The sequence below is a fragment of the Dermacentor andersoni genome, chromosome 4 (genome assembly GCF_023375885.2).
Source record: "Dermacentor andersoni chromosome 4, qqDerAnde1_hic_scaffold, whole genome shotgun sequence".
Classification (NCBI taxonomy): Eukaryota; Metazoa; Arthropoda; class Arachnida; order Ixodida; family Ixodidae; genus Dermacentor; species Dermacentor andersoni.
Genome location: NC_092817.1, coordinates 153,700,213 through 153,728,070, shown reverse-complemented (window position 1 = coordinate 153,728,070; position 27,858 = coordinate 153,700,213). Strand labels below are relative to the sequence as shown.

General features: G+C 43.6%; 2 long non-coding RNA genes across 2 annotated transcripts in view; both read left to right on the top strand.

Moving 5' to 3' along the window:
- Nucleotides 1–27,858, top strand: part of LOC129386554 (uncharacterized) — a 47,437-nt gene that overhangs the window by 4,285 nt on the left and 15,294 nt on the right. The window contains exon 2 of the long non-coding RNA XR_008613910.2: nucleotides 13,616–13,738. This is a non-coding gene — a long non-coding RNA (uncharacterized lncRNA). The remainder of the gene's footprint in view (nucleotides 1–13,615; nucleotides 13,739–27,858) is intronic.
- On the top strand, nucleotides 18,147–27,293 carry LOC140217388 (uncharacterized). The gene is made up of 4 exons (XR_011893943.1): nucleotides 18,147–18,266; nucleotides 20,522–21,698; nucleotides 22,754–22,834; nucleotides 25,148–27,293. It is a non-coding gene; the product is annotated as an uncharacterized lncRNA (long non-coding RNA).

Here is a 27,858-nt window from a genome sequence, read left to right as displayed (position 1 = left end):
TGCACAAGTAGTGCGCCCTCGGCAGCTTTGTGAACCGTGCCCGAACCGCTGACACTTGAAGCATCGGCGTGGGTTAGGGATGCATGGTCTTACACGGAGTTTGCAGTATCCTGTTTCTATTGAGTCTGGTAAAGTGCTAGTTCCAAAAGTTAAGATTATGTGTTTTGTAGGGATTTCCTTGCCGTCGCGCCTAATCGTTATTCTCTGGACCTTTACTACATTTTGATCTTGCCATCCCTCAAGTAGCTCACTTTCACTAAGATCAAGCAGGTCATCTTCAGAGACGACACCGCGGACAGTGTTCAAAGATCTGTGTGGGCCTACTGAAACCGGAATGTCCCCAAAAGCAATTAGTTTTGACAATTTACTGTACTGTGTCTTGTCACGAAGTTCAAGAAGAAGATCGCCGCTTCCCATTTTAGTTACTTTGTAACCTGGGCCGATGGAGTTTGCCAATGATTTTGCCACAACAAAAGGAGATATTGTTCGGACTGTCTCGCTTTCATGTTGACTGTGAATGACATGGTATTTTGGGAATGTTTCTTTGTGACTCATGAAGAAGTTGAAGGAATCTTCGGTGCGCCCCCTCTTGAAGGAGCGATCAGGGAGTGGAGGGAAATTTGATTCCATAAGTAATAATAATATTCGGCGGGGATGGCCGCCACCCACCATGGAGCCCAACCAGGGGACGACACAGGACGGGAAGTATTCAGTTCTGCGCACGCCAGCGGTACATCCCCACTATAACCAAATACCTATACCCGAGGTTGGGCATAATGCACAAGGTTAACCCTTGCCGCCAGGAAATACGGAAGTAATAAGAAGTGAAGAGAAGACAGGAAAGATGAAAAAGGCGAGAGAGAAAGACGAAGATTGGAGAGGAGGACAGGAAAAGGCGACTGCCGATTTCCCCCGGGTGGGTCAGTCCGGGGGTGCCGTCTACGCGAAGCCGAGGCCAAAGAGGTGTGTTGCCTCCACCGGGGGGCCTTAAAGGTCCGAACACCCGGCGTCGGCTCAACCCCCAGGATCCCCCTTTCCCCGGACACGGCTAAGCCGCGCACGGCTACACGCGGGAGGGTCCAACCCTCGTGTGCTCGGGTACGTGGTGTCGCAACACACCAAACGCCTGCTGACGCAGACGCCCCTGCGGGGGCTACTTCCTCCGTTATTGTGAGTGTTTGGTGTATGCACTGCATGCGATTCTGAGTTTAGAGTTTGTGTCTGCGACTACGGCGGTCTATTTTCGCCCATTCGGATATTCGCCTGCGTCGACAAAGCGCTCATTTCTCTCCCTGCCGAATGAACGGAGCAAACCCTCGGCTCTTGCCCTCCTTCTGCCTCGGTTATAATCAGGGTGTACGTTTCTTGTGATGTTTGCCACCGTAACGGTGCTTCTGATTTTGCTGGCGATTTGCATTTTCTGGCCGTGCTGGATGTGGGATGTTATGCCGAGCTTGTTCATAATGTGCCTTCCCGTCGTAGTGGTCGACATGCGTCGTGTTTCGGCTATTTCTTCCAGGGTGTTGTGTATGCCCAGCTGGGCCAGGAGCTCGGTGCTCGTCGATTCCGGTAGGCCCAGGGCTATCTCGTACGTTTTCCTCATGAACGTGTGGATCGTGTTCTTTTCCGTGACGTACCAGTTGGGGTAGGCGGCTACGTAGGCGATATGGCTGACAACGGAGTGGATCGGTCGCATGACGTTTTCTCCCTTCATGCCCACGTGTCGGTTGGTTATTCTCTTTATGAGTCTCGTGGCGCTGTTGACTTTGCCTTCGATCTTCGTCACGGTTTCGCCGTTAGCTCCGAGGTCAAAGTGGTGATAACATTCATGTCAGCGCAGATGTTGCCAATGGCCCCTACTTACTTGACGCTGTTTTTGTGCTGTTTTCGCTGTTGTTTTCCTCGCACTAGGATCGGTCACAACTGTCTAAAAGAGAGTCGAGTCAGCTGAAGCCCACTCACAGCTTACAAACGTTGCTCTTCTAATGCAAATCATAGCCTAATTGGAAAATAAAGGTCGTTGTTTGCAGCTAAAATACTACCTTTGACTGAGCAGTCATACCAGAATCACCAATAAAACTTGCTGTCTTATCCTAAAACCATTGGCAAAAAGATAGATCTCTACGGAAAAAATGCTGTTTTAGACACGCAGTACCGCGTGACGTCAGGGAAATAAGTAAACCTAATTGGTTGTATATCATCATCATCATCAGCCTAGTTACGCCCACTGCAGGGCAAAGGCCTCTCCCATACTTCGCCAACTACCCCGGTCATGTACTAATTGTGGCCATGTTGTCCCTGCAAACGTCTTAATGTCATCCGCCCACCTAACTTTCTGCCGCCCCCTACTACGCTTTCCTTCCCTTGGAATCCAGGCCGTAACCCTTAATGACCATCGGTTATCTTCCCTCCTCATTACATGTCCGGCCCATGCCCATTTCTTTTTCTTGATTTCAACTAAGATGTCATTTACCCGCGTTTGTTCCCTCACCCAATATGCTCTTTTCTTATCCCTTAACGTTACACCTATCATTCTTCTTTCCATGGCTCGTTGCGTCGTCCTCAATTTCAGCATAACCCTTTTCGTAAGCCTCCAGGTTTCTGCCCCGTAGGTGAGTACTGATAAGACACACCTGTTATACACTTTCCTCTTGAGGCATAGTGGCAACCTGCTGCTCATGATTTGAGAATGCCTGCCAAACGCACCCCAGCCCATTCTTATTCTTCTGGTTATTTCAGTCTCATGATCCGGATCCGTGGTCACTACCTGCCCTAAGTAGATGTATTCCCTTACCACTTCCAGTGCCTCGCTACCTATCGTAAACTGCTGTTCTCTTCCGAGACTGTTAAACATTACTTTAGTTTTCTGCAGATTAATTTTCAGACCCACCCTTCTGCTTTGCCTCTCCAGGTCAGTGAGCATGCATTGCAATTGGTCTCCTGAGTTACTAAGCAAGGCAATATCATCAGCGAATCGCAAGTTGTTAAGGTATTCTCCATCAACTTTTATCCCCAATTCTTCCCACTCCAGGTCTCTGAATACCTCCTGTAAACACGCTGTGAATAGCATTGGAGATATCGTATCTCCCTGTCTGACGCCTTTCTTTATTGGAATTTTGTTGCTTTCTTTGTGGAGGATTACGGTGGCTGTGGAACCGCTATAGATAGCTTCCAGTATCTTTACATATGGCTCATCTACACCCTGATTCCGTAGTGCTTCCATGACTGCTGAGGTTTCGACTGAATCAAATTCTTTTTCGTAATCAATGAAGGCTATATATCAGGGTTGGTTATATTCCGCACATTTCTCTATCACCTGATTGATAGTGTGAATATGGTCTATTGTTGAGTAGCCTTTACGGAATCCTGCCTGGTCCTTTCGTTGACAGAAGTCTAAGGTATTCCTGATTCTATTTGCGATTACCTTAGTAAATACTTTGTAGGCAACGGACAGTAAGCTGATCGGTCTATAATTTTTCAAGTCTTTGGCGTCCCCTTTCTTATGGATTAGGATTATGTTAGCGTTCTTCCAAGATTCCGGTACGTTCGAGGTCATGAGGCATTGTGTATATAGGGCGGCTAACCTTTCTAGGACAGTGTTCCCACCATCCTTCAACAAATCTGCTGTTACCTGGTCCTCCCCAGCTGCCTTCCCCCTTTGCATAGCTCCCAAGGCGTTCTTTACCTCTTCCGGTGTTACTTGTGGGATTTCAAGTTCCTCTAGACTATTCTCTCTCACCTTATCGTCGTGGGTGTTACTGGTACTGTATAAATCTCTATAAAACTCTTCAGCCACTTGAACTATCTCATCCATATTAGTAACGATATTGCCGGCTTTGTCTCTTAACGCACACATCTGATTCTTGCCTATTCCTAGTTTCTTCTTTACTGCTTTTAGGCTTCCTCCGTTCCTGAGAGCCTGTTCAATTCTATCCATATTATAGTTCCTTATGTCCGCTGTCTTACGCTTGTTGATTAACTTAGAAAGTTCTGCCAGTTCTATTCTAGCTGTAGGGTTAGAGGCTTTCATACATTGGCGTTTCTTGATCAGATCTTTCATCTCCTGCGATAGCTTACTGGTTTCCTGTTTAACGGCGTTACCACCGACTTCTATTGCGCACTCCTTAATGATGCCCATAAGATTGTCGTTCATTGCTTCAACACTCTGGTCCTCTTCCTTGGTTAAAGCCGAATACCTGTTCTGTAGCTTGATCCGGAATTCCTCTAGTTTCCCTCTTACCGCTAACTCATTGATTGGTTTCTTATGTACCAGTTTCTTCCGTTCCCTCCTCAAGTCAAGGCTAATTCGAGTTCTTACCATCCTATGGTCACTGCAGCGCACCTTGCCGAGCACGTCTACATCTTGTATGATGCCAGGGTTCGCGCAGAGTATAAAGTCGATTTCATTTCTAGTCTCACCATTCGGGCTCCTCCACGTCCACTTTCGGCTAACCCGCTTGCGGAAAAAAGGTATTCATAATCCGCATATTATTCTGTTCTGCAAACTCTACTAATAACTCTCCTCTGCTATTCCTAGAGCCTATGCCATATTCCCCCACTGACTTGTCTCCGGCCTGCTTCTTGCCTACCCTGGCATTGAAATCGCCCATCAGTATACTGTATTTTGTTTTGACTTTACCCATCGCCGATTCCACGTCTTCATAGAAGCTTTCGACTTCCTGGTCATCATGACTAGATGTAGGGGCGTAGACCTGTACAACCTTCATTTTGTACCTCTTTAGTTTCACAACAAGACATGCCACCCTCTCGTTAATGCTATAGAATTCCTGTATGTTACCAGCTATGTTCTTATTAATCAGGAATCCGACTGCTAGTTCTCGTCTCTCTGCTAAGCCCCGGTAGCACAAGACGTGCCCGCTTTTTAGCACTGTATATGCTTCTTTTGGCCTCCTAACTTCACTGAGCCCTATTATATCCCATTTACTGCCCTCTAATTCCTCCAAAAGCACTGCTAGACTCGCCTCACTAGATAACGTTCTAGCGTTAAACGTTGCCAGGTTCATATTCCAATGGCGGCCTGTCCGGAGCCAGGCATTCTTAGCACCCTCTGCAGCGTCGCAGGTCTGACCGCCGCCGTGGTCAGTTGCTTCGCAGCTGCTGGGGACTGAGGGCAGGGGTTTGATTGTTGTGTTCATATAGGAGGTTGTGGCCAAGTACTGCACTAGGGTGGCCAATCCTGCTCTGGTGAGAGAGTGCGTTACCGGTTCTGGTCACCGGGATCAGGCCGCACTCCAGGCCTGCTTGTGCAATTTTCTCAACACACGGTTGTCTTTTTTTCTGGTATTTTCCGGTGGAGAATTGTGCGGCCCGGGATTTGAATCACGGTCCTCTTGCACGGGAGGCGGATACTCTTCCGTCCCCGCAGGAGTTAAATTTAAAAATCGGTTATTATATAGTATATCTACTATATAATCGTTAGTGGGCTTCACTCGGCTTGTGTCGCTTTCAGAGATGAAAAGCAAGAGCACTGCGTTTTTGTGGGTGGAGCATGGTTGTAATTCTTGGGTTGTCACCGACTATACTAGCGCTTACTTATCGTATTTATAGACACCCTCGAATAAAATTTATTTGCCCAGCAAGGTAGTTTGTATTTCTAAACTATTTCTACTTACTTTCCGTGAAGTGTCCAATTCTTGGCTGTTTTCAGTTATCAGCAAAATGCGGCTTATCAGCCTTTCGTCTATGTTCTGACACCCAGAAGGTCTCCTTTAGTTAGTGCGCTAGATCAAAGATTCATTTTCCCGCGTTTTCGCAGGCTTTCCATGTACTACCAAGATGACATATGACATTTTTAAGTGTGCATGCCACCACAATAGGTTGCATGTTTTATTCTTGTTTTTTTCATTCGATAACAGATGATTTGTCACTGAAAGCGGGTGTTGCTCCGGTAGACATGTTTGTAATCTCAAACACTTAGACCCGATAAAAATATATAGATGAGGATGTAAACAACGCAGAACTAGGTGAAGTAAAGACTAAGAGATTATATGATGCATGCGTATGAATAAAAACATGTTTGGCGGTGAGCGCCTTGACACAGCTTGCGAGAAGTAATTCGCGCATTCTTTTGGCCGAAACAGAGCTAGGTTATAAAGGCCACAAGAAACGCAACATTGTCACTTCTACTAGACACAAATAAACATATATATGCCACTTACAACGGCGCAGAAATGCCAGTTCGTGAAAAGAAACAGCAGGAGGAAAATAGTTGTGTTTTCGAAACCACCGCACGGGAGCCACTTGTTCTTTGTCGTATATGGACAGTACAGCTCCATACCGGGGACAGCCTGTAGCTCCCGGTCGATTTTCTTAGGAATTTTTTCATTCACGCGTGGTTCTTTTGCCATAGCGTTACGGCTAATAAGTACTCACTTAGACAATGTGGCCAGTCCTCGACGTGCGAATCATATGAGCTGGGTACTCTAACACAAGGTAGGTAACGCACATAGCGCCGCCGTATGCAGCCACTATTGGCGCCACAAGGGGCGTGATGACGCACAAACACAACTGAGGCGGCGCATGGGGAAAACACCGCCCACGAACAGCAATGCGCGGCAGGCGCACGCTTGTATTTGCGCCTGCCAGTACAGTGGCCTTGCGATAGCACCAGCATTTTAGTGCAACGCATTCTTTACCTCATTCCACGCACATTATAGTAGGTAGGTAGGCCGTTCGGTAGAAGTTGTTAGCTGATCGCAAGCGTCGCAGCTACAGGACGGTGAACAGTACAAGAAGAAGAAGATGAAGGCTATAGGCGGCGAAGTTGTGCATAGTGGGCAGAAGCGGCCGTGTGCAAACAAACCCGTAAATAAAAACTATTTTCAGTTTTTTTATTACATAAGCAGTTACTATTCTTCAGAAGTAGGATCCCTGACTCTGGTGAAGCCCTAAGAGAACGGGAGTGAACCTCACATGGATGTTTAACTGAACGATGAGCTGTGGCGAGCATGTGTGCGTTGAAGGCCGGAACCACACGTTCCCGTAGACCTAGAGGAAAAAAACTATGGAATCGCTGATGGCGCACAAGGTTACGACCGAGGCAAGCTGTCACAGCAAGACCTGCTGAAGAAGAATGCTGAGAACGACTGCCTCATTACTAACTTATTGCAGAGGCAAACTATCAGCAGGTCGCCGGAAATTGTGCAGACGTTTCAGGTTATGTCTGACGTCGGCAAATAAATGCACAGCTGATTTAGCGGTGAAGGGACGCTACTGGTGGAAAAACTTCCTCGAGAACCGGAACTGATGGCGACGATGCACAAGTGGCCGGATGAGCTGTGTCTGGAGACGGCTGAAAAGCACCCGGCCCGCCGGTGAAGTGAGAGGCTGGTTTCGAGCGAGTCTGACTGAAATAACCACATCGGCAAATTTTAAACCGTGTTCTGCTCTGCAAACTGCTAGTCCCGGAGCGTTGGCTTCTATGCAAAAAAGAACATAGTAAAGGCAGACAACGACGGTAATTTCCACGTCAAGGCATGAGTTTGCACAGAAGCCAAACTCGACTTTACTTTTTGGCTCTCGAAACCAAGTAATTATTATACGTCGTTCCTGTGCCATGAGCACAATGTTGATGGGTAAATCTCATGTTGACTTCGACAACCTGCTTCACGACGTAGTCGAATTCGAATGCATCGAGAGAGAGCGGCAACGCAACTTTGTTGAATTATCCACGAAGCCTATGCCGGATGCGCCGAGCCGTACTAGCAGCCATGAGTGCGAGGGACGCCGTCTGGCCTATCGAAATTTCTTAGATGCGAAGAGAATCTTTCCTCCATAAGACTGGACTTGGCTAGACGCGAACCTAAACATCATAACTGCTCCTGTTTAAACACTTGGTGAGAGAGTTGACAAGAAACGAAAGAAACGAAAACAAAAGCGCAGCGAAGATCTTTCTAATACTAGGCAGGAATAATAGCAAAAGAGAGAAAAAGAATGAAAGAAAAAAAATAATTTAAAGCAGAGAACAGCTTCATCGGCAAGGTTAAATTTAATAAGAAGGAAAGCTCCGATGCCATAAAGTTGGACGCAGGTGAGCGTAACAGACGCGTAGGAAGACAATGACCCTGCGCATTGTAGCGTTGTATACTTACTATCAGCGCGCGAATCCATAATGTGTCAAACAAAGCGCACACTCATCAGTTATGAAGACGGGGTAGAAATGGGATCGGCAAGTTGAATGTCGGGAAGCGGTTGTGGATTTTGCTTGCTTTCCCTTGCAGCAGCATCTATCAACAGTCTCAACGATGCAGGGAGAAACAATTCATTCGCCCGCATCTAAAATACGCTTTGGGCGTCGGCGAACTGCACGTCTTCTTGCTTTCACATGTTTTCACCCCGAAAAGTTTATTTTCGCTTTGATCGATTGTCGCACTGACTCTCTGCTGGAGGAGTGTGCCAGGTTAGCATTTAACTGCTCACACATTCTCCGGCTGGCAGCACAACGGAAAAGCGTGTTCTATCCTGAAGGCGCAGCCATCCGCCCGAGCGCGTCGTATCAACAGCAGATCCAAGTGCCAAAGCACTTTGCTAATAAATGTCAAAGGAAAATACGCAATACTAATAGACATGCGAATAATCATCACGCTGCAGGAAGCAGCAACAGCTCGCAGAATGAGTGTGCGGCTCCTGTTTCGATCTGCCACGGGTGCACAGCTCTAGCGATACGCATTAGCAATTAACACTGACGCCGTAGCCTCTTGCATTATTCTCTCGCGATTAGAAAACCTGCTGTAATAAACGATTCTGAGTTGTTTTAACACTCTATTGTATAAATTGAGTCAATAAATGATCAAGAATAATGCTTATACTAATGCATCACATTCCATTTGCTGTTTCAATATACACCAAAGTGAAATTTCCTGAGCATCGCTGTTTCTGTAGCATTTTAGATTTTTATCTGGTTTGAGAAGGAAATCATTAGCTCTTGGATGCAACCACAAGTGAGACGTTTTCTTCCACTGTAAATCAAGTTTTTATTTGAAAAATAGAAGATATTCACGCTTTTGTTTTATAGCGAATGTTTAAAAAGCAGCTCGAACTGCGATGTTATAACAATATAGTGACTCTAATATAGATAACCTATGCCCTTGTAGCCTGAAAATTCATTTTTCGAATTAATTTTAGATTGAAGGAACAGTTGCCATTCATCACATATTTATGAGCTGACGCAGTGAAAGTACAGCAGAAATATTTGGGGGAAATACCATGCACGTAGTAGTAAACAAACCACAATGAGTAAACAAGATGTGATGTTGGGAGCCCACTTTCAAAGTCTTATTAACAGCAGCCGGAATGCAGCATATGTTACGTCGGTCATTATTTCACTTGTTGATTTTTTATTCACTCATTTTGTTGGGTCCAATAATGATCGCGAAAAAATTACGCCGATCCGACGTGCATGTGGGACTATATTTTGGGCGAAACCTTATTTAATTGTTTCCATTAATTTCATTGAAAAAAAACACGCATGGTACGTGCAGTTGCATTACATTTCCAGCTTATGTAATTGTTGAAATGTTCGGCTTACATCCAAACAAAGATCACATAACTTCATTGCTCGCTACGTGGATGCAACGATGTTCAGTAGGCTTATGCTATGTTTGGCGACTGGTGAAGGAAGCATAAATTCAGGACGACGCAATGAGCTATGGAAAGAAGAATGATGTGTGGACGTTAAGGGATAAGAAAAAAGCAGATTTGGTGAGGGAACAAACGCGAGTTAATGACATCTTAGTTGAAATCAAAAAAGAAAGAAATGGGCATGGGCAGGACATGTAATGAGGAGGGAAGATAACCGATGGTCATTAAGGGTTACGGACTGGATTCCAAGAAAAGGGCAGCCTAGCAGGGGGTGAAAGAAAGTTAGGTGGGAGTTTGCAGGGACGACATGGCCACAATTTGTACATACCGGGGTAGTTGCAGAAGTATAGGAGAGGCCTTTACCCTGCAGTGGGCTTAACCAGGATGATGATGATTATGATGATGATGATGGAAGGATTGTTATCACTCTAAAAAATCCGCGCTTATCTAAGCGTGCGTTTTCAGTTCTTTTACACGTTCAATCTAAGCGTGATAGTGCTCCACGCTTACTGATCACGCCTACTAGGAGTGATCAGCAACCACTGTTCACACTTAGCAGATGTGATAAGGACCCTTGTTCTTACGCTTATTATGGCGCGACCAGTCTCCACGCTTAGAGAGGGTTCCCGAGGAGGCAAGGGGGTTGCAGTGAGGAGCAAGCCTAATGCCCCCTCACGCCTTCTCTGTATGTGTTGGAAGCAACGAATAAGCAGCGGTCCTTGTCGACTTGGGAGCTTGGGTCGCTTCTCTGAAGCGAGCTTTGCTCCCCAAGCTTTTCGCAGTCCTCTGCTTAAACTTCTGCTTCGACGGCGCAGGCTGTGATGAACCAAGGCGCTATGACAGTGGCAGCATGACGGCGAAGTAGAAGTTGAGTATGCTGCAGAGATTGCGCATCATGCTTTCACCGGTGACACTGAAACTAATCCAATAAGAAGGGGCTCTGCAAAGCCCTGGCACGTTTCAACGACTCCAAGGAATGTGAAACGTAAACAAGCCCCTCAGTAACTCCTTGCACAAAAGGACGAATGCCCTCTCAACCGTGCTCTGCGGCGCCACGCGTTCAAAGATAGCAATTCGTGTGTACGACAGAGACATCAGGGCAGAATTTCCCGCATTAAAATTATCATGCTGTTGCACTCTTTCTGCGATTGTTGGCCTAAAATACCTGATCCAATACTTTTTCACTCGCCCCTTTCTTTAAGACGAATATTCTAGACAGCAAAAAAGGTATTACAAATATACGCTTTCGTGGAATAAATATTTTATTCATGATATTCATTCCCAGAAAATTTGATACAATGAAACGCTGATGCTTAGAAACAAAACTTTCCCTTTATTTTCCCTTTAATAAAAACTTACAGAGTTAAAGCATTTTCAGATCGCTGAGAAAGTGTAGTCTTTATATGAGCTTGAATTATTGCGCAATGCAGGGAACAATTCCCTCGGTATAGTTTGGGCCCATGGTATGTTTTTGCTTCTCATTGCTTTAAGTTGGTTATCCAAAAATTGGCCATATGCCACCAGATATGTTACAAATTACATACCATAAAGGCATAGGAACATCCCTAGTGCCTTTTCTAGGGAGGTGTAATCACTGAGTGCACGATGTTATAAGGTCACTTAGCGCGATCTGAAAGATAGAAAACTACCCAAAAGATAGAAAGATAGAAAGAGAATACCCAAATTATAGTACTGTAGAGATGAAAACATGTGTGTTTTAGCCTAAATGTGGTAAGGAATACCGTTTGCTTTTTTCACTACTTTAACACTGATTGCACTTCTGACGTTTCTCCTACTGACTCCTTTTAAAATATTGCAATGTGGGAGTTCTTATAAGTCGGTGATAGGGGAAAGATGGCGAAGTCACCGCAGTAGTGAGAGCATGCATTGCAAGCCTGGGTTGCAAGCACGTTTCTAAAGCGACGTATGAAAGCGCAGAAAATTTCAGTATTTTTGATACGATCTGATCTGAAGGAACTTTTTCAATTTGTGTTCATTTTCATCAATCCTATATATATATATATATATATATATATATATATATATATATATATATATATATATATATACCGGCACAACTGCCAGCGCTTTCGAGAAAACCTGTTCATACCTAAGCAAAAGTGAGCTAGAAAACCGTAGTTATGCTGAATTCCCAACTCATTGGAGAGGGAAATTTTGACACGACATATATTCTACGTTACCTTATCACACGAGAACTTTCACTGCGGAAATAGATGGGTTTTTCATTAAAACGTCTTTCGTGGCGAGCTGGTGCATGCTTGATTTAATATAAAGTGAAAATTCATACTTTTGTCAGCTCTTTGTCGACTGACTGTAACCAGCGTCTCCGAAGCGCCGCATGCGAGGTTGTAACCACACGTGCTGCTTAATTTGGGACCTCAACTGCACTCGGAATTAGGATATCTATGTAGGCTAGCTCCGCATATTTTATATTCCGGGCTCTAAAGAGAGAAAGTATGATTGTGTTCAATGAACATGAATACACTCTGCCCCTTGCAGCTCCTGATTTCCAGCTGCTAACCCATACATTTGATTTGACGAAATATAACAGCACTAACACACGCAAACACAAAAGAACAAGGGCGAGGCACAAGCGCTGTTGCGCTTGTGCCTCGTTTTTTCACCATAATATCTCTTCGTTGTTTGCGCTTATCATGCCCGGTTCTCTTTATGTGCTCTATTAGTCTTTTCCTGAGTAGTCGTTTCGGAAAGAAAGACTCGTTTCGGGTACGCAAAGATTTTTCATGGCTCTATTACAATGCCAGTTAAAGGGACGACCAGATGAAGCTCTCTGCTTTGAGTGTACCGTCTATATGAAGCGAATGAAAAGATTACTCACAAGTCCCACCGTGGCCCCCATGAAAGATTTTTAAAACTTGAAAACAAATCTAACAAGCATCATTTAGTACATGACTGGCACTACCTTGCTGGCGAATTCACGACTTTGGCGCTCATTTTCCAGCACGCAAGCTTATTTTCGCCTTGAGCGCAATTCTTGGAAGATGTTTTAAAACATCTCTGTAAGGGAGAACTATTTTATCAAAATATTAACCCCTATAAAAGGTGGTATAAAGGACGGTTAGAGCATCGCACGCGTAATGCGAAGACATGGGATCGTTCCCCACCCGCGGCAAGTTGTTTATTCATTTAATTTCATTGCCAATAATTTACCATTTATTTAGTTCAATTAGTAAGCACAAGTAATTTTCCCCTATGTTGTCCTTGATGTATTTGTTTCTTGTCTTTTCACGACAGGATTAATAAAAGTCGGGAGCCTCGGTTAACCCCCTTCCTTCTCTTTCTTGCATAACGACAGTCTCGAATTCGGCAACATTGATGCCTTCAGGTAGCATGCGTGGGTTTATTGACCAGTTGCTTTCACCCAAAAAACGATCGCGTATACTCGGGGCGCCTACGGGAGAAAGGATGTCCCACATCCACCCCCAAAGGTTCGTGAGTGGTGGCACTGGCTAACACTCCCAAGGTTTGTCATAGTAGTAACACATAAATACCTAAGAAAGTGGATGGGGAAACCGCGCCGCGGTAGCTCAGTTAGAGCATCGCACGCGTAATGCAAAGATGTGGGGTCGTTCTCCATCTATGCCAAGTTGTTTTTTCAACCACTTTCATCGCCATTAATTTATCATTTATTTAATTCAATTAGTAAGCTGAACTAATCTCGCCTAGGTTGTCCTTGGTGTCATTGCTAGCTTCTCATGACATGATTAATAAAAATTGGTCCCCTTGGTTAACCCCCTTCCTTCTCTTCCTTATATAAAAGACAGTCACTTTTAAATGCGGCGGCCGACATTTATGAACTAAAAGAGCATGTTCACTGCCCCACGGCCTTCTGTCATAAAGAAAATAATAAACCTCAAAATACTCTTCACTGACATGAAGTAAGTAAACGGGTGACGATTTGTATACACATGCGGGAGCAAATACTTATATGTGCTAAACCGTTCGACCAGCTTCCTTGTTTTGCATTTTTCAGCGCATATCCAGGGATAACCATGCACAACTCAAGGCTTTCAGTGCGAACTGCGAAATAAATGTCCGCAAGCCCGACAAAGGAGCCTCGGTGGATGTGATGCCAGCAGCGTGTGCTGCAACAATGGTAACAATATTTCTTTTTTTATGTCGGTTGGCACCTCCTAGAAAGATATCCCATTAGAATGAATCAAGGAACCAATTTCGATTGAGGAGTTGTAAAATAGATGCTGAACTATCTTCATCTATAGCGTACAATCGCTGGACACCATGTAGACCACTAGATTTCACGATGTAGTTTGTGCTTCATCATATACTGCAGGAAAAAAACTAAAAAATACATAGAGAACGTACGTGAGCGCTACATCTAACAAAACCTTCGTTTTCATGTTGTTAGTTCTTGCGGTGCATGGCATGATTACTGGGTTGCTTTAAATTCTAACGAAATAAGAACTGTGAAGGCATAATTGCAGGGCTGACTAATGGTTACGCCTTTTGCTGACAAGAGTGCTTACGAGTGAGGATTCTTGAAACAAAAAACCGAACTGGATACATCAATAAATAAACTCTATATTTAAGAAAGGGGGGGGAGGTGATAGCACAGTAGAAATGATAAATAAGAGGTGCAATTAAAAGGTTTTTGCACCAATGCTTAGGTAGCATGAATAAGAAATAGCAAGACTCAATGAGAAAGTTAAATGGACAGTAAAAAAGGTCGAAAGTAAATATCCAGTCACAGGCATAATTAAACTTAAAAGGAACAGAACATTGACAGATGACCTGGATGTTGAAAATGTAGCACCAACCTCATGAGTAGGAGACGGTATACAAGGGCAGAATTTTCGGTAAATGTTGCCACAAATTATGTATGGCTTCTTCCAAAAACGCGGTAATTGGAATTTTGCAAGAAATTGAACAAATACTTTCGTCTCCTATTATACACCCTAGCCGATTGCAGGATGTACGCCTGTTGTGCAAGGGATAAACTGGAGTTACCAAACGTTAGCGAGGAGTTCGGCTATATCTGATTTTTCGAGAGAATATGGCAATGTTGCCAAGAAACAAACGGATCAACTTGCATTAAGTTCGGTTAAACGGAGAGCACGGAGCACTAGCATGCGGCTTAGAAGATAATGAGAATAAGGAAGGGACGATACAGCAGAGGTTAAAGAAATAGCTTTTCAGGCCGCATTTGATAATGGCTGTATGGAAGGCTCTATGGAAGTATAATGGCTGTATGGAAGTATTGTAATAAAAAAAGGCATATATGTTGGCTCCTGTATTGTTCTCTGCTTAAGTTACTTATAGTTAACTAACGGCGACCAACTTCTAGAAGAGCTCTTGAAACACAATGATGTAGCTTTGTTTAGATTTGTTAAAGATTTTTTCATTGTTTCGAACAAACGAATCTAGTAATTTGACTCAGTGGTTTCAGAAACCTTAAGCACGTTCACTGATGTCTTGTCACCCTTGTTGTTAACGCATAAAGTGCCCGTTCGGAACTTCATCAGAATTTTAGACATAGATTTGTACTTTTCCCCCCCGAATTGCTCGCCGGAACTACGAGCCTTGTGTGTAGTACTTTTTACAGCGAAGCTGCCTATAGCTAACGTTCCGTGAAATTTTCATGTGTGCGAGCAAAAACTATCATCATCCTCACCCTCGAACGCTTTCACTAGCACCCACAACGGACGGCGCGCAACGATGGTGTTATCACACTTAGGTTTATATGGGAAAACAAGGGGAAGTCGGGAGATGGGATATAAAGCCGATGAGCAAAACGAGAACAAGGTGAAAGCAGGAGCCAATGTTTCGAGAAGTGGACTTGTCTTCGTCAAGGCGACATATGCTTTCCTCGCTCCAGTATATATAGGTGGGGTTCTTCTAAAGGGGAGAGGGTGTAAGGCGGCTGGGTGTGACAACGAGCGAAGGTGTGTTAGTGGCGAGGATTTATGCTTGAATGTTTCTTCTGTAAGAAACAATATATCAGTGAAACGGGACAATCAGTAAATGTCAGATTAAACGGACATTCCGCGGACACAGCTAAAAAGCTTCGCAAAACCATCGGCCAGCATTTCAACCAACCGGGTCATAACCTTGATGAACTTAAACTTACATCTTACAGTCAAATTTCCTTTCTGAACAAGAAAGAAATTCCAGAGAATTGTACCTTATCCATAAGTTCAAGACATTGCAACCAGTAAACATAAATGTTTCAAAGGGAGCTATAGAGTCTGTTCGCTATGCTAACAATCGTTACTTACAGCGCATATATAGACGGAGGACAAAAAAGGGAACGACGTAGACAAGCGCTGAAACAAACGTATATACCCTGAAACCAAGACAAAAGCGCCCTCTACAAGCAGCAACCCGACATGAGAATGCATTCAGAATTTATTACCTAAGGAGAACGAGAGCGCATGTGCGACCTCAGGAAAACCAGTTCTTTGTCTGTTAGTGCGATTGATGGCTTACTAACCGAGTCGCCATCGGCAATCGCTGCTGCTTCAATGATAATTCTGGTACTTTCATTGGAATGCCTAGCTAAGATAGTAGTCTCCTAAAAAATTGGGGCGCAACCGCATTGTGCGCAGTGAACACCTAGGAAGCCTTCCCGCCCTTTGCGCACTTTATTGCTGTGTTCTTGTAACCTAACGTTAAGACATCTACCAGTCTGTCCTATATAAGACCTGCCGCATTTCAGGGGTATCTTATACACTACACCTTTCGAACAACCTGTAAACTTCTTCCTGTGATTAATGCTGCAAATACTACGTTTCTTAGCAGCAGGATTGGTTCTGACACAAATCTGGGCAAGTTTTTTTGGAGCAGAGCAAACAACATCGATACCTGCTCTTTGTCCTATTTTCTTAAGTTTGTGGGATATTCCATAGATGTACGGGATAACAGCTGTCTTTTTACTTCGTTCATGTACCTGAGACTCAAAGCTGTAAGCATCCGTACTAAACTTATTTCGCAGGCTTTCCGAAACTGAGACCAGAAGTTTGCTCGGGTACCCTGCAGCCCTCAACCGAGCTATCTGCGCACTGAAACTGGGTTCTATCAAATGATAACATGATTTCGTTAGTGCATTATGCAAGCAAGCCTGAACGATACCTCTCTTAACGATATTTGAATGGGCAGATGCATAGGATAACAGAGGCTTGTTAGCTCGCGGCTGGTACATCCAGCGTACATGTTGCCGGGTAAAAGATAACTTCAAATCTAAAAACCTAAGTGACCCATTATCCTGAAGCTCATGAGTGAGTGTGAGGGGAGATAAGCATTCTTCGAACAGGTCTAACACTTGACGAACAGAGGCCACTACACAGCTCTCCTCACAATTAAACAGAACCAAAAAATCATCGACATAGCGAAAGGCTTTCTTGATTTTTGTATTGCCCATCCGTGACATGACGTTCCTGTCTAGGTGAGCCAAAAATAAATCGCTCAACAAGGGGGCGATACATGACCCTATACATAGCCCACTTTTTTGAAGGAAAACATTTCCATTCCATTCGGCGAAAGTTGAGGAAAGGAAAAGTTGAAGCAATTTTATGAAGTCTGAAACAGACACACCACATTCATTCTGGAACGCAATATCACCAAAACTACTAATGGCTTTTTCGATAACAACCAGGAGCGCCTGATGCGGAATAGAATAGAACAAGTCTTTTATATCTATGGACATAGCCTTAAATGGGACATCAGAATGTTGAGACAGGTATTGGATCACCTCGATAGATCCTTTAACCAGAAACGGATCACTAACATCTAGCTCCTTAAGGTGACACTGAAGCCAACAGGAAAGAGAGTATTGCTACGTGCCCTTTTCCGAAATAATGACACGGAAGGGTGCTTCCGGCTTGTGGATTTTTGCGGAGAAAAACACGCGAAGGGCCAACCTTTCCTTGCTGTCTACAGATTGTGCAAGATTACCCAACTTCATTTCCAATAAAGTGCGTTTTGCCTGCGATTTTACCTTCCTCAGATCAACAGCAGTTCGCTTAATAAAGAGAGAATCAATGGAAGCATTCGCTTTTTTCAAGAAATTAATCCTAGTTGTGACAAAAAACCCACCTTCTTTGTGAGCTGCACTCTAAAAACTAGGAAGGGTATCGCAGGAGTGAAGCTGCCGGTTCACTCTTCAAAGCGTCGTTTTACTCTCGCAAAATGTCGAGGAGAGTGAAATGCATTGTTCACTCTGTCACCAAGGAGAGAGTGAAATGTGCTTTTCACTCTCCCCTTCAGAGAGAGAGAGTGAAAAGACTCTTGCGACAATAGAAAAGAGAGACTCTTGCGGCAATAGAAAACAAAACGTAGCGTAATCTTCTGCTTCAACTGTAGGTGGCTGGCCCCGAACATGGCAATGTATCATTCGTGCACGCTGAGCAAAGAACACATCGTTTTGCTTCTAAGAGAACAGGCCGCCGCAGTTCAAAGGAACGCGTAGCAAGCGCTCTACTTTTTCACTCGGAGTGGCTCCACCGCGCGCGCGCGCGCTCAAGGTCGCGGAACAACACAGCACTGGAGAAAGTAGATCCATCCAGCGAGCAAAGGCCAGCCGAGGGAGATCGTGTGGCAGCCATCTCGCGTCGCCACGAAAACACGACAGTCGTTCGTCATGCCTTGGATATAACAACAAATCCTCCACGGTAAGTGAATTCTAACTTAGGTGCACATTCTCCGTATATGTCATGCTATCGCCAGGAAGTTGTCGCTGCGCTTAGCCGACGCGATTGACAAAGGACTAGGCGTACGCGCTGTCTCTTGATGTCAATCGAAAAAGCCAGTCGTCGCGATAACTGCATGTGATTTTATCACTTTGCCGTTGTCAGTAAGAGCTTTAAAAATCGCAAACGCTGCCAGAACTATGGTATGTTCAATAAGACGCCAGGCGAGAGGACGCTTAAAATGGTTAGTTCACCAGCCCGTGATTCCGAGCCTATGCGGAGCGTGATTAGCGTGCGTTTTGCGTGTTTGAATTTATTCAGTTTGGCAGTCTACTATGTACGGAACGCTGTTGAACTAAGGAATCACATAACAGAAGCCGTCATTTTGCTGGCAGCATGCTTTTTTTTTTATATATAAACCGCGCGCTTGACGGTGTCTCGCGCAGGGGGAATCTGCGACCACTGAAGTTACGTGCAGCACCAGTGCTAGTTAGAAACTTTGCCGCAGGCATTCAGCTGCATGCTGCAAGAGGTCAGTTGGGCGCGTTATCTTGAAGTTACTGAAAACGCATGAGGAATCCATGTTTTATGATAAAAAAAAGTATAAACCCCATATAAGCGATCTTGCGCGCGGCAGCTACAAGCGACGCGACGGAGATGGCTGTCGCGTTAGCTCGTCGCCTACAAGTCGTACTCCGTGCGAGCGACGATTTTGAGCGACGCCTCCCCGGTGTTGCCGGCATGAGGGCTGCAGTCACGCGTGACGCGTGCTTTAGTAATTTACGTTGATGTATTTTACTATAAAAAGTAGCATAAAATATTTCCGGAGGTCTTGCAGTACGTTCTTATCCTTGCACGTATAAAAATTGAATCATTTGCTCGTTCCGCGCGACAATCGGTAGTATTTGAGCGATGTATGTACATCCAGTTCCGGCTTCGCGCTATTGTCTAGTCGCTCATAGCACTTCTGGGCGACGAGCGACGATTTCTAGATTTCCAGAACCGAGCCATCTGTTCAAGCGACGGCCCGTTTTGTCGCTCGTCGCCGTCGCGCACTAAATCGCTCTCACAGTGTTTATCCCTAAGACTGAACTGTTTTTGCTCATGTTGAAATGGTGTGATTATAGGTCTGGTTTTGTCTCCTGTTGCGGTTTTCGTGCACGGTGCGAAACTGAAAGGATGCTTATGTCTACGAACTCGGTGAATTGTCGAGCAGCTAGTTACGCATCGGCATCGAATATAACGGCTGCTGTGTGGAATTACAATTGCAGGGGCGCCTTGCATACGCTTATTGTTTTGGACATGCCTGTGCATTTGCTAATATGAGTTGGCGTGTCAGAGTTATGTCATATGAACAGCTAAATCAGCCTTCCTTTGGGTGTTACAAGCGTAATGTGTGCATTTTGCTATAGCATGGCAGATTATGATGTGTTTATCGCTTGAATATTTTTAGTAGAGAAATAAAATATCAAAATAAAATGTTGCTTTAATTCCGTGTTACCATTCTGTCGTACACAGAACAATAGGATGGTGTAATAAACTAATAACTGCGGTTTAACTGCAACTTTTACATGCCTACAAGAATCTAAAATGCTAGATTTCAAACTGCAGCAGTAGTCGGGTCTGTCAAAAATGAACTCCACTGCGCACCTCATGCATGAAAATAAGTTCAGGCCTTTTAGTAAGCTTAGATGCAGGCCGCAGTGAACTTGTTAGTATTGAAATGTGGGTAAGCTTGCCATAACAAGCCTTGTTGCCCTTTTTTATAGGCACATCCATATATCCATTGAGCTGAAGGACAATATTTTCATCCCTACTGAGCATCATGTTTGCAGCTATAATCCTCAAATTATGGCTTCAGCAGTGGCACAACCAGGCATGGTGCGGGGGGGTGGGGGGGCACACTGGGCACGTGCTTAGGATGTGTCACAAGGGGTGTTTGCGATACACCAGACTCATGACAGACCTATGACGTCTGAAAATGACCAATATTCTATTCATTAGCAGGAGTATTCCAATATTCATGAAAAACAAGGATGAACTGTGGTTTGTTTTTTTGCTTAAATCTAAAAATTGAAGTTAGTTTAGCAGTTGACTGTTGCAGTCATTTGGATGTTTTGCATGCATTTCACTAGGAAGACTAAGAGCTAAGACTTTTTTATTGCCATTGCCTTGACTGTCTTGATGTTGTTTTGCACCATGTCCTTGTGTTGACTTTTGCATACGATATTTTTCAGGCACCCGCTTTATATAACGCAAGAAGGCAGCTGCAAGGACACGAGGATGTGAAAGAGCCAGTGCAGCGCGACTTCATGTAGTGTAGAGGAGCCAATGCCAAAAAATCAAAATACATTGGCATGTTATTTGGACAAGAAAACTAGTATGTGGGTATATTGGGTGTACCATTTGACCAAATGTCAACAAAATCAAGATACAGTATGTTACACGAAGATGAAAATTCTCACGTGCTCCAGGCAGTCATCTTAACATGGTATATTTATGTAATGTCTCTGATTGGAAAGTCAAATCAAGTATGCTCACTGGAGACAAACATATAGCAGCAAGTGTCATTGAAAAGTTAAAAATGTGTTTTAAGAAAGCTGATTAGTTCTGAGAAGTGACTGCTTTTTGTCTTGCCTCTCAACACATATATCCATGTGATAAAAAAATAGTGGTACAATGAAATTGCATATTTGCTTAGCGACATGATACATACTTGCAATGAGCACGGTGCCTGTGTTTACTATAGAAAGCAACAGCCCATGCTTGGTTAGGTTAGGCCCACTACAACATGCAGGCATGGGTGATTGGCGCTTTTTTATTTCTGTATCGTGAGGTTTATTGACGTGCGTATAGGTGCAGTGGCACGCAGTATGGCTAGTACAAAAAAGGGGGGGGGGGGCAGATATATGTAGCTCACTGTACACGATACAGGGCAAAGGAAATCCGTGTTCAGCAACTATGTTAAATGCCATGTACGTAAATTTTACAACGCTACTCGTTCGAAGCGCGCACAGGTGCATATTGAAGAAAAGTTTCCAGGGTAGATAATTTAGTTCGTAATTTACACTAATTTTGCTCTAACCACGAGACATAATAATTTGAATATACTGCACGGAAAAACCTAGAGCGAATTAAATTGTGTGTCAGCTTCGTGTGTATACATATAGTCTTCCCTATGCATTAGGTTTTTTGCGTAATGCATTAACAGTTGACAGCCTATCTTATGATGTGTACTCTGTTTACATTACAGTTGTTTATTAGTTTACTCGTTTGTTTTGCGACTGATGAAATGCCGGCATATATATATTTTCAACATTTGACATAACCCTGTATGTTTTGCAGGGACAACCCAGGACGTGCATTTCTCAGCACCCAGTCAACTGCCAAAAGTGCCTCAAACACAGGCCAACAGTAAGTGGACATCAGTTGCAATTTCACATTATGCAGTTGGCAGCTGCCTTGTACGGAGGCTTTTTTTTTTAATGAGATGGTGATGTCGTTCTAATGTACATTTTGACCACAAAGGTGCGATCATATCTCACAGAGGCATATCTGGTTGCTATTCTCTGCGAGGGACGTGTTCTCGTGTTCGTGAAGCATTTGTGTTTGGCAGTATTGTCGCCCAATGAGTCGGATATAAACACTAACTCGCCACTGCCGGCAAGTAGTTGCGAGAAACGCATTATGACGCTGTAAAGTTATTTCATTAATTCGAAGGAAAGTTTTGCAGCAGGAAAAAAGGTTGCTATTCCAGGTAAACATGTCTTTTTCTCACAGGTTATTTAGCCAAACTGTGGATGCATGAAATTCGTGACTTATGAATAGATTTTAATTTGTTCTTTAGTAATGCTTCTAAAAGAGACTAGAAATAGCATGTGACTACCTCTGCAATCAGCAGACCATACATTTACAGTCATAAGTGGCAGTTCCATGCAGTCTCACACTTTATATAAGCTTTCCTTTCAGCACCATTGGAACTGGTGGCTGCGTTTTCAGAAGGAGAAGTGCACTTGACACTGTATATGTATGTGTGAATTCGGTTTTCTTTGTATGTGTCGGCTCACTGACAAACAGTGCAAAAATCTGTTGTACCACGAGCCTGACGACGCCTTCTGCTGCTAGAAATGCGGCACTTCGTATTTTATAGTACTGCATGACATTTAAATCAAAGCTACCACATAAAATGATCAAGAAAACTAACCGCTGTTATAGCTGTTTTCCTCAAAGAACGCTTGTCCTTTATGGGCTGTGTTAATCTGTGCTCTCCACCGATGTTTCAGTAATATTATCCCTTAGTGAGTGAGAGATTGGGGGCAATTAATCGTGTTAGTGTTTAAGTGGTGTCCTAATTATGTGCATTTGTTCCAACAAAGTTGTCTAGATTACTTTATTGTGTAGTGTAAAGCTTATGAAACCATCAGCAACTACTGAGTTGCTAACACGCATATGGATTTGTCACTATACAGGTGGAACTCTGCTGTACCACTGCAGTGCTGCGGAAATTGCCTTCACCAGCGGCTTTGCAACAGCTCTTTCGCAGCATGTCGGTATGTGTTAATTTATAATTATGTTGGGATGGGCTAGTATTATGGACCACTGCTACTCTGTATTGTGACAGATCCATATGACAAGGGATGTAATGGGCACAGCGAAAACCTTTGAATTTTTTACTATGGTACATAAACAGGCTCTCCTTTTCGTCACAGTAGCAGGAGAGAAGGGCATGCAGGCACTCCTGAATGTACATATATTTCAAAACATGAGAGAGACATACACACACACACACACACACAATTAAACTAAAGGCAGGGACGTTCCATCTTTCATCTTGAATTGTATTGTGCAGCGCAAAAATACAACACAGACCACAGAGAAGCACACATGTTAACAGGTTTGATACACACGTTAGTTCAACAGATTTGATACTTCAAGTGTGCTATTTTACACAAGGGGGAAGGGAAAGGGGAGAAAATCTGAAAAAAAAGTGGAGTGGAAAAATAGGAATCGTGCCAAAAAGCATGAGAAGCATCGCGCAGCCAGGATCACCAGCAGGACATCTAAAAAGCACTCTGATAAAATTACATACAGGACAACCTTACGTATAGTTTGTTTCAATCAACTCAGATCACATGCAGCCATTACTGCAATCAAGTTGTTTCCTTATGTCATATGAGGGAATGATGTGGGCCCAAAAAACTGTTTAGAGCTGAAGGATTATGTTCCATTCTAGCCTCATTGCCTGCTTTTTTATCATATTGTTATCAGCTGCTTATGTTAGGGACAAAAAGTAAGAGTACGAACTGTTTCCCGATTCGCCATTCCACACATGTCTTTGTGACTATATGTACATGCAGATGATCCATAGCTGAAAAATATTCAGTACAGTAGAATCTCATTACAAGATGCACTTGGTTGTAAGAGACATCTGAAAATGGTTTGGTTGGTTTTCCGATGTTTGCCACGTTAACAATACTGTATACAAGAGACACCTTTGTTACTAAGGATGACTTTTTAAGTATTCACTACTTCGAAGGGACACAACCCACACACATTCACTTTGTGCACCTTGTGTGCTCCGAAGGGCGTAAAGATCACGCAATCCTTACACAAGTCAATCGCGCATGTCTCTTTTAGCATGAACCAGAAAGGGAGGGCAACGAGGACAGTGCAGGGCAGAAAGTGTCGGCAGTTGAAGCTGACGAGCGTCTAAGAGCACCTCAAAGGTACTGCGAGCAACAAGGCTTGCAAAGTGAAGTGTTTAAATTCCAGAAGTTGGGAAGGAAGCTAACACAATCTACAGTCACTAAAAAGCTGTGAATGTCTTCTTTAAAGGGCCCCTAAACCACCGAGGTTGAAATTTAGTTGCGGTGTTGCAGTTCTACACAATAAGGCAATGAACAGGTAGCCACAAGAATTTTTCGAAACGGTGCAGTAATAGTGGAGCTACGTGTGTTTGATTATCGAAAAGTAGTCCCCACTCATTTTACTCTTTCATCTGGTACACGCCATATGGACAGTATCGTCTTTTCCTTGCCTAGTACACCTCCAAATGTTACGGGACAGGCCAACACCAACGAGCTCTGTTGCTGCCGCGCTGGCCCGTCGTCCTGCGAGGGGTGGCGCTAATACAACGGAACTGTATGGTGACTCGCGTTGAAGAGCCTCATAGGGAGACCCTTCTGTTGGCGTTTCTCTTCTTTGCCCCCATTGGCTGCCCACAATGGCATCGCGTGCAACGCGACGAGGAAGAAGGAGTGTGTGTATTTGCTTGCAGGCCTTGCCAGCAGTCGTACACTTTCGTTCGACCAATCGACAGCACCGGAAACTGGTGACATCATCAGAGACAGCCTGGTGAAGTCAGGACAAACTGGGGGGTGCAGGATAGGTCCAGAGAGGCGCACGGGGTCATTTTCTTCATATTGTGGTGCTCCGGCAGTGCTACGCACTCTGGCATTTGGCTTCGTCGATCGTGACGGCATTCCGATTTCGATACGCGTGTTTACTTAAAATGTTCAAAAAATGTCGAGAAGTGGTTTAGGAGCCCTTTAAGCCACCCTGAGCATTTATTCCTTCAGATATATCAAAACATACTTTAGTGATGATGCATAATAAAGTGATCTAGTCTGGCTCCTCAGTGTCTCAAAATTTTTGGTTTCGAGAGACATGTTTCCCGTGCCTCTTGAATATCTTCTGATGAGGCTTTACTGTAATATACACAAACAATTGTGTAACTCCTCCTGCAAGTATTATTCATTAAGCCCGGTCACTTATGTGCAAAGTTTGTGTTTAAGTCTTGATGTCCGTACTTTTTAGAGCTATGTTTATTAATTCATGCTGTTCTTATTGGTTCTTCGATGCAGGAGACAATGCCTACGAAATTATTGGCCCTGATCATGAGAGCCCTCAAGGGGCAAACAACATCTCTGTTGCAGAAGTGAGCCCGGTACCACTTGGAAGTTACCATGACAGATGACACGGCAGCAATAGATACAGAGACTGCCACGTCTACTGCAGCTGCAACAGTGTACGAGGCAAGCAGCAGCGCGTCAGCAGCAGTGTCAGAAGGAACCACACCAGGCCTGGTAGAGCAACATGTGTGCTATCACTGACTTTTTTTGTAGTGGATACAACTCATTTGCTCAACATACAAAAGCTTTTCACCACGACTGTGAGCCAGTGTTATAGTGCAGCAAGTGCAAGACTAAGTTAAGTGTTATAGCACAGTACAAGCATCACTTTAACATATGAAAACATATTACAGTTGTTGCCTCCCCAGCCAGCCCACATAGCCACAACAATGTTGAACACATGGTGGGACACACATCTTCTCCATTAGAAGATAGTAGAGACTGTCAGTGTTGTTGTTAGATTAACTGGTTTTTGTAGGCAACTAGGACAACACAGGTGTCATAAGATTGTTGTTGATGTTGTTGTTGAAGAGGTAAAAAAGAAGTTTGATGCAGCTGAAGTGCCAACTGATATTGAGCAAATCAAAAGCAACCACCTGAGAAAGCAACACTATCAAAATTTGGGTATCTATGTGCCGCCAACTCTGGTAAGAATGGCATAGGACAGAAGTGTGATGAAAATCACACAGACACTGCTGTTGCATCACTGGCCACAGTGAGCAGCGACTTGTAGGGCAAGAGAGTCAACTGAAACTAACATTATGATATAGTGTCATGCTCCCATGTGACCACTTTTCAAGTTATTTTGCAAGATACAGCTCAACCTCCAGAAACGAGACTGCAAGTTGTCTGTAAAAAAGCTTTCACAAAAAATTATTCATAACACCATTAACATAGCAGTATCTTTTTTTTTGTGTCGGTTCGAGTTTCCCGGCTGTCCATTAATGCAAAAATTGAGGAAAAAAAGAACATGTGTCGTACTTACACCTTTTTAACAAGTACGAGGGGGACAGAACTTTTCTAGTCATGCATCTTCATCACACTATCAAGTTTTTAAATGCCTTTTATAATTATTATTACCAGTTATATCTGAGTGCATTGTATGCATGTAGCAGGTGTAAAATCAGGTCAGTTGGATCAGATGCCTTATCTGCAAGCGAGCCCTATATTCAAGAAATTTGAAATAAAATAGTTACGTTAGAGATGCAGTCTTTCAGCACTTTATTGCCTGTGGTTTAAGCATTGCTCAGTACTTTTGTGGGTGGCAATTTCAACCGGCACAGCACTGCGCTTTGCCACAGTCACATTTGTCTTCAAAGCGGTGTTTACCATTTGTGTTGATCTGTTTGTGTATGCATAGAGCAAGTTTTTAATTTATATTTTTCTGCATTCTTGTGCTTGCACTAAGCTTGTATAAGGCAGTTACAAAATGTGCGGCACTATAACGAACTGTTCTGTTGAGCTTACACTTGCAAATAATCGTGTTCAGATGGCCGCACTTCTATGCGGGTGCACCGCTAGCTTTGTGTATGTTCTCATGTTTGTATAAAGCTTATATAAGCTAGTTAGAAAATGTATGTCACTAAGCATTGTGATATTCTTTAAAGAACTGCTTGGTTGGTTTTACACTTGTGAATTAGTATTGAGGCGGTGGTATTCCCATGTATGCCCACTGCTAGCTTTCTGTGTCCTCACGTGTTTGTATTAAGTTTCTACAAGGGAGTTACAGCATGTACGTCACTAAGCGCTGTGATATTTTTTAAAGAACTGCTTTGTTGGTTTTACACCTGTGAGTAATAGTACTCGTGTGGCACTAGTCATGTGTAGGTACACAGGGACCATTTGTATACATTATGCTCATGTAAAGCAGTTACAAAGTGTATGTCACTAATTACTGTGATATTTGTTGAATTGCTGTGATGGTTTTACACATGTGAATAATAGTGGTCAGGACACAGTACTTGCGGTGTATAGTTGAATTTATACACTGCCAAGACATGGGCTGTATACGTACCAAAAGAAATGTATGTCATTATATTGTTGTGATTATTACTGTTTGGATTTTATTAAACTGTAATAAAATTGTTTCTTGTATCTATTGAGGTATGGCAATTTGTCATGCAACCAAACTGAGGACCTGCACTTGTGCATACAAATAAACAGCTAATTTAAGAGTATACTGCTCATATTCTGCTAAACCAGTTTAACAAATCTTCTACTACAATGCTGGAAAAATGACAGAGCTGACTCGGATGCACAGAAAAAGTTCTGCACTGGCTGAAGGACTGCCCCGCACTGGAGTTCGTAATGTTGCGTTTCTTGGAGTAGAACAGAAAGTGCACTTCTATTAAAAATGCGACAGTCAGTGCAGAAACATAAGGCAGACGAGCGGATGTGGCACATTTTTTTCAGGGCCTTCCATGCCTACTACTGCATTTCTAGTCTTCCTGTGCTCTGCGTATAAGCCCCTGTTCAGCCAAGGTTTTTACTCCATGACAGTTGTTCTACTGGGTTCGTAGCAATATTGAAGAAAAAAATTAAATGGTTTTCAAGGACTTTCGAGGCCCCGACACAGTAACTTCAAGGACCTCGTGCAATGTGTGTAGTAGTTTGGACAGGCAATAACTTGTTCAAGAACACCGTTAACTTTAATGCAAACAAAA